This window comes from Rutidosis leptorrhynchoides, chromosome 7 (genome assembly GCF_046630445.1).
Source record: "Rutidosis leptorrhynchoides isolate AG116_Rl617_1_P2 chromosome 7, CSIRO_AGI_Rlap_v1, whole genome shotgun sequence".
NCBI lineage: Eukaryota > Viridiplantae > Streptophyta > Magnoliopsida > Asterales > Asteraceae > Rutidosis > Rutidosis leptorrhynchoides.
This window is the reverse complement of record NC_092339.1, coordinates 56925703-56945284: the sequence shown is the minus strand read 5'-3', so window position 1 is coordinate 56945284 and position 19582 is coordinate 56925703.

Sequence of the window (19582 nt, the reverse complement as noted above, 5' to 3'; positions counted from 1 at the left end):
TATCGAGCTTCATAGTTTCTGTACAACGATTTTTTTAAACCTTTTGATGTTTTAATTAATACAATAAACCTCTAAATGATCTGTATTATTTTCAAATCTTAATTTCAACATTAAATTCGTCATTTTGATTTTACTGTAAATACTCTGGTCGACTGGATAGTTGGGGAAGAAGAGAAATAGAACAGGAAATACAGTCGAGATAAATAAATAACACTGGGGTTTAATTTCAGAAAAACGAAACTGGATCAATGGTTAAGAGACTATCGGGTGTGCGAGAGGTCACGAGTTCGAACCCGGTTCATGCCATTTTTTTTTAAAACAAGATTTTGAGGTAGTTATTATACTTTTAATTATTATTACTTCCTTATTTTCATTATTATTTTCATTATTATTATTGTTGTTATTGTTATTGTTATTGTTATTGTTATTGTTATTGTTATTGTTATTATTATTATTATTATTATTATTATTATTATTATTATTATTATTATTATTATTATTATTATTAAGTATTATAACTATTATTGTCATTATTTATACAAGTATTAAGTATCATTTATTATTATTATTATGATTAGGGTTACAATTACTACTATTATTATTATGTATATTATTATTAATGTTATTATTATGTATTAAGTGTTATTCTCTTTATTATCACTATTATTACTATTATTATAAGTATTATTATTAATAACATTATTATTATCCTCAGTAGTATTGCTATTATTAAAAAAAAATTATTATTTTTTTAACTATATTATTATTATTATCATTATTACTTTCACATTAACAAAATTATTATAACAAATAAATATTTTCTATATAAGAGTATATTATGTACAACTACCTCGATACATCTAATTGTATATATTAAGATTATTTATATAATAGCTACATATAACAAATTGTTGATTTTTGATATAATATTAATAATATGTATATATGAAACTATATAAACATTAACTATATTAAATATATACAAATTAAAGATATAAGATATATAATTTAAGATATAATAAATTGTTCAATTTCGATTATACGTTTTAATATAATTACAACTAATATAGGTTCGTGAATCCGAGGCCAACCCTATACTTGTTCAATGTCGTCATATACACTTGTTCAACGTCGTCTTATGTATTTTTACTACCAAAATACATTATGGTGAGTTTCATTTGCTCCCTTTTTAAATGCTTTTGCAATATATATTTTTGGAACTGAGAATACATGCGCTTTTATAAATGTTTTACGAAATAGACACAAGTAATCGAAACTACATTATATGGTTGAATGATCGAAGCCGAATATGCCCCTTTTTACTTGGTAACCTAAGAATTAGGGAACATCACTAATTTTGAGAATTAGTGCACGCCTAATTGACGCGAATCCTAAAGATAGATCTATTGGGCCAAACAAACTCCATCCAAAGTACCGGATTCTTTAGTACTTCGATGTTGTTTTTATCATGTCCGAAGGATTTCCCGGAATGATAAGGGATATTCTTGTATGCATCTTGTTAATGTCGGTTACCAGGTGTTCAATCCATATGAATGATTTTTGTCTTATGCATGGGACGTATATTTATGAGAAATGGAAATGAAATTCTTGTGGTCTATTAAAATGATGAAAATGATCGATAATGATAAACTAATGAACTCACCAATCTTTTGGTTGACACTTTAAAGGATGTTTATTCTCAGATATGAAATAAATCTTCCGCTGTGCATTTGCTCATTAGAGATATTACTTGGAGTCACTCATGACATATTTCAAAAGACGTTGCATTCGAGTCGTCGAGTTTATCAAGATTATTATTAAGTCATTTATAGTTGGATATATTAGAAAATGGTATGCATGCCGTCAACTTTCAATGAAATGAAAGTTTGTCTTTTAAAAACCAATGCAATGTTTGTAAAATGTATCATATAGAGGTTAAATACCTCGCGATGAAATCAACTATTGTGAATCGTTTGTAATCGATATGGACTTCGTTCAGATGGATTAGGATGGGTCTCTATAGTTGGTATCAGAGCGGTGGTCTTAGCGAACCAGGTCTTGCATTAGTGTGTCTAACTAGTAGTTGTTAGGATGCATTAATGAATCTGGACTTCGACCGTGACTGCATGTTAAAAGTTTTGCTTATCATTTCGTGTCGAAAATTTCCTACTTATCATCCTTAGAAAATTATCTGCTTATTATTCCTAGTCTAGACACATCTTACTGTATTGATTGCATGAATAGTGTATAGACAAATTTATATCTTAGCATATCTGTTACTGTAGACTTTATTTGACACGTTTCCTTAATTTCCTCCGTAATCTACCGGATCTTCTGTACTATATTAGATATTCTATATAATTAGAATATTATCCGATAACTGAAAATCATTTCATATCGAAAATCCTCTAACTGATCATAAGAGATGGATCCTACACCTAGCTTGGATTCCATTAGTTCCGGAAGCAATTTCGAGATGCGTATTGAACTAGACTCCGAAGTCAATGAACCCGAAGCGTCTCCACCGTTTAGCTATTTTTCTTTATGGAGGAGATGGGGGTTGGTCCGAGACTTACTCACTCGATGGAGAAATGAAGAAGGCGAGCCCTACCGCTAACCAAACTTACCTCCTAACATCAGAGAAAACGATGTACTCACCAGTGAACCTATGCGCAACACTGTATTCACCCTTCTTGCTAAAGTTTTCCACCTCGAAGGTCGCATTACTGTAATCTCAGAAAATATTCAACATCTACTTCCGAATACCAATCGAAGGGGAATATTAGAATAAGTTAGGGAACTTCGAATTGATAATCAAGATCTATCGAATTAGATGAGTGGATGGATAGAAATGATAGAGGGTAGGATAGAAACCCTGACAAGAATGGTGCGTGATCTACAAGCTATACTTACTACATCAACATCATCACCAACCTCAGCACCAACAACACTTGTAGCAACGACAACAACCGTACCACCATCAGCAGCACCAGCAGCATAACCAGTACCAACAACAACAACATCATCACACGTCTCAACCTCTCAATCTATACCTCAAGCATAATCATCGTTCTACGAATCGTTCTACATAAACTATCTTCGTCCTTCATGGCGATTATGTAATCTCTAATGTTTTAGAAATTATGTACTCTAGTTCTAGCCGTAAATATGATGAGTTTAATATCACATTGACTCATTAAATCCATGATTACATCTGAAGAAAATATATATGTATATATGTTTTCATAAAGAATGTAATTAAAAGTTTTATTGTACAAACTGTTAATGGTGAAAATATTTTAACGGGTAGGTAATACCCGATGAATATTTAGATTCCACATTAATAAGTTACACTGTACATTCTTCGAATCTGATTCAACGATCAGTTACTATCCTACTTACATCCACAGACATACGTATTCGTTCACCACAGAATAACCATTTTCATTCAAATTTCATATTTGGATTTTGACCTATCAGAATCCAACAAGTGGCATAATGAAGAAAACATTGGACAAAAAATAAAATTTGTTAGAAACAAACAAATTAATTATGAGAAATTTTGCTAAGAATCCACGCTAACAAAATCCTAGCAAACTGTTCCTAGCTAACTGCTAATTCCTTATTACATTTTAATTATCGCAATTTATTTTATCGCAATTTAATTCTCGCAATTTTATTTATTGTCATTTAATTTATGTTATTTACTTTACGCACTTTATTTATCGTCATTTAATTCCTGCTATTTATTTTACGCACTTTAAATATCGGGACACGTATACAAGGTTTTGACATATCATATCGACGCATCTATATATATTATTTAGAATAACCATAGACACTCTATATGCAGTAATGATCGAGTTCTTTATACAGGGTTGAGGTGGATTCTACAATAATATATATACTTTGAGTTGTGATCGAGTCTGAGACATGTACACGGGTCACGATACGTATTAATTAATTCGAATATTATATATTTAACTATATATGAATTATTGAATTGCTAACGGTGGACTATCAACTGAGGACTAATAACATTGGACAATTAAAATGAATTAAAATACTAATTATAACATATGAAACTAAACAATTCTTCAAGTTTGCCACTTGATCTCATCTTAAACCTCATTTGTATCTTGACGATTACAATCTGCGTTCAAACCTTTCATGATTCTTGAAAACACCTCAATCGAGAGGATGAACCAACCGCACTTCATTTACGGAAGAAAAGATTGATGCATATAGTGTTGCACCTGAAAAACACTCAGAACCCGAGTAAACGTTTAACACATAGCTGTGCTAATTCCTTTAGCATTATTATTATCGAAAATAACTTTGCAACTCCTGATCGAGATAGTCAGTTTTGTCATAGCTCCAGCAAGTTAACTTCGACTTTTCGTTTGAAACAACCTTATTATAACCTTGATATATATGCGTGCTCTTTTATTGTTACCAGGGAATCTTTTATATTCCACCGCATCACCAGCAGACGTACCAGCAACTTCGTTGCTCCTTGGCTTAAATCTCTTCGACAAATCACTATATTTATCTATTGAAGTCTTATCATGAACTCATCCGCACCTTGTAACGAGAATTGCCATACCAATTACCGGGAATCAGCAAATCTGTATTGTGAGTCTCGCAACGTTTCCACATCAACAGTTATATGTATCCATGTAACATTTATCTCTTAGAACTATGATCTTCCATTCTGAAATTCTGAAAAGCACCCAGTCTGCGAATTTATACTCTGAATTTTAAAAAGTTGAATGAAGCAACAAAAAAAAAAAAAAAAAAAAATTGTAAACGACCTCAACAGCCAAAAGTTGATGATAAAAGAATTGTATGTTGGCAAAGCTCAAAAAAAGTTTAAAACTGAAAAACTGATTGAGCAAACTACGAAGGAGTCTTTGAACAAATCACAAGGACTAAACTTGTACATTAAGAATCCTGATGATTCTGTTTCTGATGAAATCTTTAGCGAATACCTTGCTTCTGACTCCAAACTCTTGCGGACAAATTTTCTTCACCATCCTTCGATATTAGAAATTCCAAGATATCATAGTATCTTTCATTATAAATATTCTCCATATTTCTGAAGATATTTTCATAACTATTCTTATCTGAAATCATTAATTTCTTCGTGCTATCTGTGTTACATCATATAGAAACTTTTAGTTTCTATATTCTGTAAAATTTCGAGCTTAAAATATGAATGTTATTGAAGTAATGTTGGGAACTGATGCATGAGTTAGTATAATATAATGACACTTGATCAACGTGATTATATTACAGTAAGTCATGCTGAGTTTCTAAATGGGACATGATGATTCACAGATTATAACGTCATCATGTGCCATGTTACACGATTCTTACATTTTATCTGATATATAAACATATCAAGAACATATTTTCTTGATAGTTCTATCTTTCCCGGATATTCTGGTAATTTGACGAATCAAGATCGTGCTATTACCATTTCTTTCTTAGAACATTAACTATGTTCATTTCGAAATTCATATCTATGAATTCTGAACCATTACTCGCTTTAATAGAGATCGAGAGGATAATAAAAAGGCAGAGAGCTCCAAAATATAAGAGAAAATATACAGCCCAATAACAACACGAAGGTTACAAACTACGGATATTAATACGAATAGCAATATAAAGAAACAGTATAATTAAGAATAGTATCATCCCAAGGTAATAGTATAAGTAAACAGATTTTTCTGGTGGAAGATTGAAAAGAAGGATGACAGAAAAGATAATTAGAAAATAGTAAGGATTAGAACTGGATTAAGCATTTTCATGATCTTTTGGAGGTATGAACTAAGAAAGAAAGTATAGGAATGGTAAGAATAATAGAACGGAAGAGCTTAATTTATAATGGAATATCAGACAGAGTAATCGAGGTAGATCACCGTATATAATTATAGAGATCTTAATTTCCTTATTCGCCGAAGAATCGAATCTTTTAGATTTCCAAGATTTTCTTTTAAATCCCTTAAATTCCGGAAATCAACCATGACTACGTCAAAAGTTATGACGAAACTTATTTTCCTCATTCCACTTTTGTGATAGCTTCACTCGTACTCTTCTAAAAACCGAATTATCTTACCTATACTACTCAATGATGATAAAACTCTATTTATCAACTTATATTCATCATGAAAACATTTTTATGGTTAGCCATGACCACCTCACTCAAATTTCGGGACGAAATTTCTTTAACGGGTAGGTACTGTGACGACCCGGAGATTTCCGACCAAATTTAAACTTAATCTGTATATAAAATCGACACGATAAGCAAAGTATGTAATGTTGAATCTCAAATATTTTGAAGTGTTTTTCAATTATGCATTTACCCTTTGACTATTCCCGACGATTCACGAACCATTGTTGTAAATAAAGACGTATATATAAATATAAATCGAACATAGTATATATAATTAAGTGAGATAATAAAAAATACAAATTTAATCATTAGAATTAAAAATGTAAAATAATATATAGAATAGATAGTTACTATTATTTACTATCAATATTAATATCTGTATTATCAATAATATATATATATATATATATATATATATATATATATATATATATATATATATATATATATATATATATATATATATATATATATATATATATATATATATATATATATAATTGGATACATTTAATTACTAATGTTATTGATATGTGTCCTTAAAAAAGTCTTGCTCGTAGCGCCGTTTCTAGTTATCTTGTGAAAATGGGCCTAATCTGCAATTGAAAATTTTTCGAAAAATTCTCCACAAATTTTTGCCCGATTTTATGGGGAATGTAGTGACTTCAAATATGTGTTTTGGGGCCATTAATTATCATCAAAATGAAACTACACTCTCATATATTCGCATTCAATGGGAAATTTAGAAACAAAAATAAAAATAAGGTTATGAATCTAGAGAAAATAAAAAAGCGGCTAAAAATACTCGAACGATAAAACCAACGGAACACGTCCAAATGGGTTTTTACCACGTCTAATTGAAGTAATGTGTGATGATCACTCCAAATCCATATGGACGAACACGTCATTCATCGATTTCATTGCGAGGTATTTGACCTCTATATGATACATTTTGTAAATATTGCATTCCTTTGAAAAGGCACACCATAAATGAATATTTAAATCAAAAGTTTTCGACATCTGATGATTTCTACATATAGAAAATCACTGTAATATAATAGTTTACAATAGTACTTCCATTGACAATGCAGTCAAAATAAGATACATGGTGATGATTTGGTGAATGCAACGTTTCCTTGAAAAATATGCCATGTAAGACTCCATGCACATAGCTTGTCTAACATATAAGCAAACAGCGGAAGAATTTTAGGGAACCTGAGAATAAACATGCTAACAAGTGTCAACACAAAGGTTGGTGAGTTCATAGTTTTAATGTTTTGCATAATTTGTACATAAAGGTGGATCACAAGATTTCAGTTGTTTTATCCAGAAACATTTATCAAAATATTCTACAAGATTGAGCACCCTGGTAACTAAGCTTTAACGTTATAATAAGTACCCATGTTTTAACATACATGCAACCAACATGTACAATACACGCAAACCAACGTGTACTAAACTCAAATAGCATACGTCTGTTTAATAGTTCAGGCTAGAGTTTCTAAACCTGGAACAGACGGGGATGTCAAGCCCTATGAATCTATATACTACTACTCGCGCCCACCAGTTCTTATAACTGGCAGTTACTAGTTACCAAAGCTAAGGGATTTTCGGTTCAAACTCAGTGTAGAATTTAGTATGTACTTGTATCCATTGCGTTTAAAATAAAGTGCATGTATTCTCAGCCCAAAATATAGATTGCAAAAGCAATTAAAAAGGGAGCAAATGAAACTCACCTTAGCAGCACATAAAGTCGTTCACCGAAATGTGACCGAAACTTGGAATACCAAATAACCGTAGATCTCAATCTAGAGAACATATGCTGGTCAATAATTGTCTATCAAGCTAGGTCAGGTCATAGTGTATCACAATCCTAATGCTCGAGATCGACATACAAAAGTTATCAAAAGTCATTTCAAAAAGTCAATCTGACTCAATACAATAGTTGAATGATCATGGCAATCGAAACATTTTAACATTCCACATAGTTTCCTAATTTTTGTAAAATTAAACTATAGTTTTTATAAGGCTTTAAAATATGATAAAACAATCAATTTTGACAATTTTTCAACAAAACGAGACGTGCCTTATATAAGAATTCATTTACTCCGCTGGTAATATTTAAAAATTCAATTTATCAATCTTATAAACAAGTTGTTTAAATATTAATTGCAGATTCAAAAGCAATTTCAATTAACGTCAATCATAATTCAGTTGATCATATCTTTTAATTTGTTCATCGAAATCATACGATATCTAAATGAAAAGTTATTGATTTTTCGCCAGCTTTCCAAAAACATGCATATCATATACCTTTTATTAGTAATATATGTATTTAATTCGTGATTAATCATAAACTGTTTAACGATGTAATTTAGCATACTAGCATGCATAAACATATATACTCGAGCACTAGACATGTATACACTATTAATATATAAAAGATAAGATATGAATGCTCACGTATCAATATTGTGATTCAATATTGCAGGAAAGTACGTAGACGCAACGGAGATGAAAAACACTAGGTTAGACTTGCGAATAATACCCATGAACATTACCCATAATCTCCATAGATATAACACATAGTTTCCTTAGCTTAAACCCGTTTGAAAACTTGTTTTGAAAGTGACATGCTCATGACCTCGTCGTAGTATTTTATGTATAATACTAATTAATAATACTCCGGACTATAAGATTAATAATAATATTAATCTTTATAATAATAATAATAATAATAATAATAATAATAATAATAATTATATAAATATAATTATATATAGAGAGAGCAGAGATATTGAAAGAGTGTAAAACATTCGGCAAAAACTGGAGCATTTATAGGACTTTTGCTGAATCCATGTGCCATGCGATCGCATGGCTTGGTAGAGGGATTCCCATGCGATCGCATGGGGTCCTTTTCCAGCTCACATGATTTTTGTTATTTTCCTCAAACACATAATATTAAATTAATATAATATATATAATTTAAATTAATTAATTATATATTATATTATATTCTCGTGCCTAGTTAACTTGTAATCTTGGTTCCGATGTCTTGTACGTTTACGTTCGACTTATGTCCCGCTTCCGGTTTCGCGAATGCATTTTCGTACGCTTAGAAAACTAGTACTATTCGTTACGCGACGTGTACCTTTATCAAAAATTAAACTTAATCATTGATCAACTATGTCACCCGAAGTGTAGCTTTAATCAATTAAGTGTTTTGGTTATTTGCTTCTATAAATCATCGTCTCGTAGTATATACATATACATATATACATTTTCATTTTGAAATAGTGTTTAATGTAGCAAATTTACTGTAGCAAAGTTTTTTACTGTAGCAAATAGTGATTTTCGAAAACACTGTAGCTTTTCGGGTACTGTAGCAATTCGAAAATACTGTAGCAAATTAGTGTTTTACTGGTTCATCTTAAATGTTTTAGTTAACTTATCTAAATATCAATCGAATCAATAATCGAATGTTACTATCGTTTACTAAATAACTTGAAATCATATATATATATATATATATATATATATATATATATATATATATATATATATATATATATATATGCACATTAAGTTATATATATATTGTTCGTGAATCTTCGAGAACAGTCAAAGAATAATTGATTCCATGAATATAGTTCCAAAACTTGAGACTCAACATTACAGACTTTGCTTATCGTGTCGAAAACATTAAATCATTTAAAGATAAAGTTTAAATTTGGTCAGAAATTTCCGGGTCGTCACATAATGGAACACGTCTAAATGACCTAACGGACCACGTCTAATTGAGATAACGGAACATGTCTAATTAACATTCGTCTAACATCTGTTGAACACGTCTATTTGTTTTAAATGAAAACGTATAAATGAGTTTATTAGACCGGTGCAAGGAGCCGCACTAATTGGCAATATCAATTAGTATTGTGCCATTTAGACTTGTCATTCAACACGTCTAATTGGCCTTTTCCACACTCTAAATGAGCCTTTCTGTAGTAACCGGTGTCTCGCATCGTTAAGTACTTTTTGGAGCCATTATGGCTGAAGACGACCTTCTTTGCTCTTGAGCTTGGATGGTTTTCTTCTAGTTGTGTAGTTTCGGGGATGTCTACCGTAAAGGTGCATGAGTGGTGTTTGGTTTGTCACGGGTGATTGGCTCTTTGCTTGTGCAACAACTTCCACATAGCACGTCTTTCGGGTTTCTGTTTTCAATGCCTTTTGGATCCATTAATTGAGGCAACAGTAAGCGTCGATTTATTGGCAACTTGACGACCGCTTAGAGCCTAAAATGAATTGCAGGCTGGCTTTAAAATCCATGAAAAATTGATTACACCATTTTCATGGCGTGTCATCTTTATCTTATTTTCATCTTATTTATTTTTATTTTTTATTATCCTTTATTTTTGTTTATCCATTTATTTTTATGACTATTTTTTTTTTTTGGTCGGAGGTCCTCATCCGGAAGCAATATCTCTACTCTGGAGTAGAGAGTTAGATGAATTTCTCTTCCTGTAGGTGGTAGATACTTTCTCGACTCGTGGTTAGAGAAACGAATTCTCTTCTATTTTAGGATAGATGAAGGATTGTCTACCTCTCATCTAGTCACACATGATGTGTCAATTGAATTTTGTTGTTGTATATATTCATGTACAACTTTTTCACTCAAAACATACCTAGTTACCTACCTTCTAACCCCACCATCACCACCTTTCTTTTAAGGTTCATATGCCATCCCTTTTTATCTCTTTCTTCCTTTGTTTGCTTCTCTTCATTCCTCCTGTTCCAAGGTAACCTTATTCTTCTTCGTATATGCACGCATGTGTGTATCTTTATACATATATTATTAGTATCGTCATTTTTAATTCATCAATACATATGTCTTTCCGAAAGCAGTCTCTTTAACTTCAGTTGCCTTTTACATATTACTTTGTCTGTACCCGATTCTCGACCGGATTTTGTTGTAATATATATAATATAATATGCCTTTCTTTCGGCTATATAGATGTTTATAAATAAGGTCTAAGAGTTTGGTTTCCTTGTTTCTTTCTAACCATTCAAGTTTCCACATTTTGTCCTTTTTTCCTTGTTCTTTTTCAGTCAACTTTTAGTTTGCAATCGGTAATACTCAAATTTGAATTATATTTTCTTTTTTATATTGCAATTTTGTATGTGTGAGTTGAAAAAGGAGTGATTTCGGTAGATATATTTGTATGTTACACTTTTGAATTTTAATTGATTTGAATTACAATGTGTTTGTGGAATAGGTGTAAATGGCAGAGTACGAAGGTTTCAGCTCTGGAAATGATCAAGGCAATGAGGTATTACCACAATTTTATATATTTTAATGTTTTTATTATTATTTATTTTCATATTATTATTATTATTATTATTATTATTATTATTATTATTATTATTATTATTATTTTTTTTTTTTTTTTTTTTTTAATAAACTTAAAAGCTTTAAAACTTACAAAAAATTAGTGGGAAGCCTAGAGACAATCTGAGCCCCCACACCTCTAATAATAATTTAATAATTATTATTATTATTATTATTATTAATTATTAAATTGTTGATGATCCATTATTAACTATTAATACAATGTCTTGAGTATCATGTTACAACCAAAAACTCGTATACGTCCACCTAAAATAAAATTACAATTTTGCTTTTCATGATTAGCATACCATTGAATATATCAAATTTATATAATATACGGGTTACGGTTGTAAAAATCGACTCTAAAGGATCACGTCTATATGATCGAGCTGGATATGTGTTCAAATGTATGAATGTAGTTCCAGACTAATTTAAAGAAGTTTGGAAATTCCAGCCTAGTAGGCTTCAACACTAGACTTAGTTTTGACAATTATTATTACTTTACTAATATAACTAATCAAGGTCGTAAAAGTCGTGAGTCGGGGACGCATCGGTCGAGAACTAAAAATGACGCGTCGGCCGAGTTGGGGACGCGTCGGGGACGCATCGGTCGTTGACCAAGGTTGACTTTATTAATAATTTCTTAAATATATATTTATAAATGTATAAAATAGTTGATTCTGTACCATAAATTTCTTAAATAAGAACTTGAATTTAAATACAATCAAACTTCAAACTCAATTAATGTTACCGAGTACATAATCAGTAAGGACACAGAGAAAAGAGTGGCCCAAAAAATGAAAACAGACCCTAATTTTAAAACATATCACATCTTGACGAAAATTTGACTGATTTTGACTGTTTTTGACCAACTTTGACCGTCGTTGACAAACTTTGACCGAACTTTTAGCTTTGACCGTCTTTTGAGTCGTTTTCAGAAAAAACGGGACGGGGAACCCAAAAAAACGACGCATCGACCGACGCGTCGGCCAAGTCGGCCGACTTTTACAACACTGTAACTAATAGACAAAATTTGTCTTATTAGTTATAAATAGTACCATTTAATATTTCATTTTTCACCCACCCAACCCCCTAACTTTCATTAAAATACAAATCGAACCTCCCATTTTATAGTACTATTTAATATTTCATTTTTCACACACCCAACCCCTTAACTTTCATTAAAATACAAATCGAACCCCCCCCATTTTATACCTATATTCTAAAATATTATTTATCCCATCACTAACACTAAAAATATTGAATAATAACGCTCACCACGCTACTACTGTGCTACTTTTTTTTGTCTCAAACGATAAAAAAAACTTTCATAAAAGGAACAACCCTTCAATGCTACCAAAAGATGTCGAATAATATTCTTTTTTACAAAATAGAACAACTAACTTTTTTAAAAAAAAAAAAAACCCGAACGCTAAAAGAAGCAACTTTCACAAAGGAACAACCCTTCAATGTTAGATGTCGAATTTTTTTTTTTTTTACAAAATAGATCAACACTTTTTTTTAACTCGCATTTAAAACGGAGCTCACGGCGCGAAGCGAGGGCTCCACAACTAGTTATTATTTATTATCTGTTATAATTCAGTAGGCTTATAACTACCTTTAGTGGTTTGATTCTTGATGTTATAATTCAGTAGGCTTATAACTACCTTTAGTGATTTGATTCTTGATTAAGAATACTAATAATGAAGTGTAAGAACAAAGATGATAATGGAGAGAAAGAAAGAAACACTTTGTAAGTGTGAGAAATGGTGCAAGTTTAATGCTTGCATTCATGAGTATTTATAGCCTAAAATTTCAATATAAAAATACATACTTTGTGTACCAAAATTGACTATATGTATACACCAAAATTGACTATCCATATCTATATTATTATTATTATTATAACACTCCCCCTTGGATAGCAATTTTATTTTGTTGAAGATCAACTATAAATTACTGCCTCGTTAAAAACCTTGCTAAAGAAAACCCAGTGGGAAAAAACTTTAGCTAAGGGAAAAAGAGTGCAGCATGGAGTTGACTCCCCCTCAAGTAGACATCGCTTCAGCTGTTACATCTTTTGAACATGTCTCATGCCAATGTTATGAACGTGTGTTCTGAAAATAGCAGTTGGAAGTGCTTTCGTGAAAAGATCAGCAGAGTTTTTGCTAGATTGCACATATCTCATTTCAATCTGGTTGTCCTTAATGAGATTTTGAGTGTATGAGAAGAATCTAGGTGGTATGTGTTTTGTTCGGTCACTTTTGATATACCCTTCTTTCATCTGTGCTATGCAAGCTGCATTATCTTCATAGATAGTTGTTGGACTTTTATTGCGTTCTAGTCCACAAGAATCAGTAATGAGTTGTGTCATTGATCTCAACCAAAAACATTCTCGAGTAGCTTCATGTAATGCAATCACTTCGGCATGATTTGACGATGTAGCAACAAGTGTTTGTTTTTTGAGAACGCCATGATATTGCAGTACCTCCATTTAGGAATACATATCCAGTTTGAGATTTAGCTTTATGTGGATCAGATAAATAACCTGCATCTGCATAACCAACCAAATCTTGTTTTGATTCGTTAGAATAAAATAATCCTAAATCAGTAGTTCCTCGAAGGTATCGAAATATGTGTTTGATCCCATTCCAGTGTCTTTTGGTAGGAGCAGAGCTGAACCTTGCCAACAAATTAACTGCAAAAGAAATGTCAGGTCTTGTACAATTTGTAAGATACATAAGAGCTCCAATTGCACTAAGATATGGTACTTCTGGTCCAAGAATGTCTTCTTGATCTTCACATGGACGAAATGGATCAGCTTCAACATTGAGTGATCTAACAACCATAGGAGTACTTAATGGTTTTGCCTTGTCCATATTGAAACGTTTCAAAATCTTTTCAGTATATGTTGTTTGATGTACAAGTAAACCATTAGGCATATGCTCAATTTGTAAACCAAGGCAATACTTGGTTTTTCCGAGATCTTTCATTTCAAATTCTTTCTTTAGAAGTTGAATGGCTTCATGGATCTCTTTATTTGTACCTATGATGTTAAGATCATCAACATAAACAGCTATGATCACATATCCGGATGTTGTTTTCTTAATGAAAACACAAGGGCAAGTAAGATTATTTGTATACCCTTTGCTTATCAAGTAATCACTTAATCGGTTATACCACATACGTCCCGATTGTTTTAACCCATATAAAGATCTTTGTAATTTAATCGAATACATTTCTTTGGGTTTTGCATTTGATGCTTCTGGTACCTTAAATCCTTCAGGTATCTTCATATATATATCACTATCAAGTGATCCATATAGATAAGCAGTCACAACATCCATGAGATGCATTTCTAAATTTTTAGAAACTGCCAGACTGATTAAGTACCTAAAAGTAATTGCATCCATAACAGGAGAATAAGTTTCTTCATAATCAATTCCCGGTCTTTGAGAAAAACCTTGAGCTACAAGTCTAGCTTTATACCTTGTAACTTCATTTTTCTCATTTCTTTTTCGGACAAAAATCCATCTGTATCCTACAGGTTTCACATCTTTAGGAGTGAGAATGATGGATCCGAAAACTTTTCTTTTATTGAGTGATTCTAATTCAGCTCGTATTGCTTCTTTCCATTGAGCCCAATCATGTCTATTTTGACATTCAACCATAGATGTTGGTTCTGGATCATCATCATTATTCATGATGTCATATGCAACATTAAATGAAAATTTCTCATCAAGATTTTTCATTTCATTTCGGTTCCATAATATTTTTGAATATGCATAATTGATTGCAATTTCTGTATTGACATCATCAATCTCCTCTGCAGTAGGAGTACTGATTTGTGGTTCTTCTTGAACACTTTCTTTTACTTCATTATCAGCTGATTTTCTTTTTCGAGGATTTTTATCCTTTGAACCGATTGGTCTTCCACGTTTCTGACGTGGCAAAGATTCATGAGTGACGTTATTGCCAGCTTTTGGAATTTCAATTCGAGCTGGAGTATTTACTGCTGGTATATATGATTTTGTCACCGTTTTTGTATCTGTAAATGCATCAGGCAATTGATTTGCAAGTTCTTGTATATGCATTATCTTTTGAACTTCTGTCTCGCATTCTTTTGTGCGAGGATCAAGATATTTTAATTGAGGTTCACACCATGAAACATCATTTTCTTTATTTTTCATTTCTCCCCCTAATCTAGGGAACAATGTTTCATTAAAATGACAATCAGCAAAACGTGCTGTAAAAACGTCACCTGTCATAGGTTCAATATACCTTAATATTGAAGATGTTTCATATCCAACATATATTCCCAACCTCCTTTGAGGACCCATTTTTGTACGTTGTGGTGTCGCAATTGGAACATACACTGCACAACCAAATGTTCTAAGATGGGAAATATTTGGCTCTTGACCAAAAGCAAGTTGTAGGGGGGAATATTTATGACTTGCACTTGGTCTGATGCGAATCAATGCAGCAGCATGTAAAATTGCATGACCCCATATAGATACAGGGAGTTTTGTTCTCATTATCAATGGTCTAGCGATTAACTGTAAACGTTTAATCAATGACTCGGCTAAACCATTTTGTGTATGCACATGAGCAACAGAATGTTCAACAACAATTCCTATAGACATGCAATAGTCATTAAATGCTTGAGATGTAAATTCACCAGCATTATCAAGTCTCACCCTTTTAATGGTGTAATCAGGAAAATGAGCTCTCAATTTAATAATTTGGGCAAGAAATTTTGCAAATGCCACATTACGGCTTGATAACAGACAAACATGAGACCATCTGCTAGATGCGTCTATTAGAACCATGAAATATCTAAATGGTCCACATGGTGGATGAATTGGTCCACATATATCACCTTGAATTCTTTCAAGAAACATTGGTGATTCTTTCTCAACCTTAAGTGGTGAGGGTCTAGTTATCAATTTTCCAAGAGAGCAAGATGTACATGGAACCATTGTATCATGATGGATTTTTTTATCCTTTAGTGGATGTCCATGAGTACATTCAATAATCCTTTTCATCATTGTTGATCCTGGATGGCCTAATCTGTTATGCCATAAACTGAATACACCAGGATCAATATATTTTTCGTTAACTACCATATGTATTTCTGGTACATTTATATGTGTATAATGTAATCCAGAACTAAGTCTTGGCAGTTTTTCAACCACATGACTCTTGTCAGTGATACTTAAATATTTCTCATTTTCTGTTGTCACTGACTGATAATCATACCCGTTAAGGTATATGTCGGAGAAACTCAATAAATTTCTGCTTGACTTGGGAGAAAATAAGGCATCATTTATTAAAAATTTTGTACCATTTGGTAGTATGAAATTTGCCTTTCCTATCCCTTTTATCAAGTTAGCAGGTCCTGATATTGTATGTATAGTTCCTTCCGTTGGTTTTAGATCAATAAAATATTTCTCGGATTTAAGTATAGTGTGTGTAGTTCCACTGTCTGCTATACAGAGATCTCCACCACTTGATTGATGTTGTATTCCAGCAAAATTCATATTGAACTTCATATATAAGAAATAAATAGTGAGTACATTAATATTACACAATATTTTAAACGCAAATAGATAGTACTGAAACATTTAGCAAACATAATGACAAAGACAGACGATATTAAATCGTTTATTTTTCAAAAGACACACAACTTAAACATTCAAGAAATCTTCATATAAATCAGATGGTTTCTCAGTGACTGTTGGATCAATATTATCCACAAAATTTACTTCCTTTTCTTTACCTTTCAGCGAATCCTGATACATCTTAACAAGATGTTTAGATGTTCGGCAAGTATTAGCCCAGTGGCCCATTCTACCACATCTGTAGCAAGGTTCTTCAGAATTTTTAGAAGAATTTTCTTCAACATCTTGTTTAATGGGCTTGTTTTGTGGTTGATATTTATATTTTCGTGGATTACTATTTCTTTGACCACCACGGCCACGACCACGACCACGTCCACGCCCATTACCATTACCATAAGGATGGTTTCTACCATAGTTATGGCTTTTGGCATGATGATGGTGATGGTTATTATAACCACGACCTTGCCCGCGTCCTTGTCCCTGTTTATAATTATTTGCAGTATTTGCTTCAGGGATTGCAAGTGTACCAGTAGGACGGGATTGCTGATTTTTCATTAATAGCTCATCATTTTGCTCTGCAACTAAGAGATATGAATTAAGTTCAGGATATGTTTTGAACTTTAGCATTCTCAAATTTCTTTGCACTGTGATGTTTGCAGCATTCATTGTGGAGAAAGTTTTCTCCATCATGTCTGCATCACTAATTTCATGTCCACAGAATTTAAGTTGTGAACATGTATTATACAGAGCTGAGCTGTATTCATTTACTTTCTTAAAGTCTTGGAACCTTAATGTTCTCCATTGTTCCATTGCAGCTGGAAGTAAAATTTCTCTTTGATTATTGAATCTGCTTTTGAGACCTTCCCATAAAACATGGGGATCTTCTACAGTCACATAATTATTTTGTAAGCATTCATCAATATGTTGATGAATAAAGCAACATGCCGTAGCTTGTTCTTTTTCAGAACAAGTGTTGTTTTCATTTATGGTTTCAAGAATGCCCATTGATTTAAGATGCATTTTTACTTTTATAACCCATGGCATGTAGTTGTTTCCAGTTGATTCTAAAGGAGTAAATTTAAGCTTTTCCAGATTCGACATTTTCTATTATCAAAAATTAAAACAAACATCATGATAAATTAGAGTCAATTTATATTCATAAGTATATAAACATTAAACATAAATTTAATATAACATAAATGATAAGTAGGTGACAGTGTCGACCATGTGTAAGCAATCATAAATAAATGTTATATAACAAAAATATAAATATTAGTAAACATAAATGAAAATTTGGCGACAGTGTCGACCATATATTTTTTCAGGTGGTATAACCGACCTATATCATTCTGGTGGTATAACCGACCATATATCATTTTGGTGGTATAACCGACCATATATCATTTTGGTGGTATAACCGACCATATATCATTTTGGTGGTATAACCGACCATATATCATTTTGGTGGCAGAGCCAACCATATTTAGTATTAAGATTATCGTGCTGATAACGTGTTATAATTCAGTAGGCTTATAACTACCTTTAGTGGTTTGATTCTTGATGTTATAATTCAGTAGGCTTATAACTACCTTTAGTGATTTGATTCTTGATTAAGAATACTAATAATGAAGTGTAAGAACAAAGATGATAATGGAGAGAAAGAAAGAAACACTTTGTAAGTGTGAGAAATGGTGCAAGTTTAATGCTTGCATTCATGAGTATTTATAGCCTAAAATTTCAATATAAAAATACATACTTTGTGTACCAAAATTGACTATATGTATACACCAAAATTGACTATCCATATCTATATTATTATTATTATTATAACATTATCTAATTTATAAGTGAGATTTAATTATTGTTTTCCCAACAAATATATACCGATCATAGTCTAGATACATGTCGATTCACCAGTTAATTCGAGATGTTATTTATCTATTTATTTATTTATTATGTCGTTATATTGAGTATGAGAAGGTTGAAGTTTAGAGAATAGCAAAGATATTTTATGAATGAGAGCGATTTGTAACACAGAAAATAAGGAGTTAGTTATAAAGGTAATTGATAGTGTACCCCACCTCCGGCCCGTCTATCAGCTTCAAAGTTTGCTTCGGAGGATATGGCTATAATATATGGAACGAAGGAAAATTTTAGCTACAGTGAACGAGGTCCTGGAATCGGAGCAACAACAGTGAGCTTAGAGCCCATAAAACCTCGGTCAATTACAAAGTCAAGACTAGCGAAACTATTCCTAGCTCGGTGCACGCCTGTACCACAAAGGAAAGGGGACAAGCTCACTTTCCTCTGCAGGCTTACCAAAAGGGAAAGTCAACTAGTGATCCAAAATCATTGGGAACTAACGAACTGGTATGGAGAGCCGTTCCATCCCGCTTA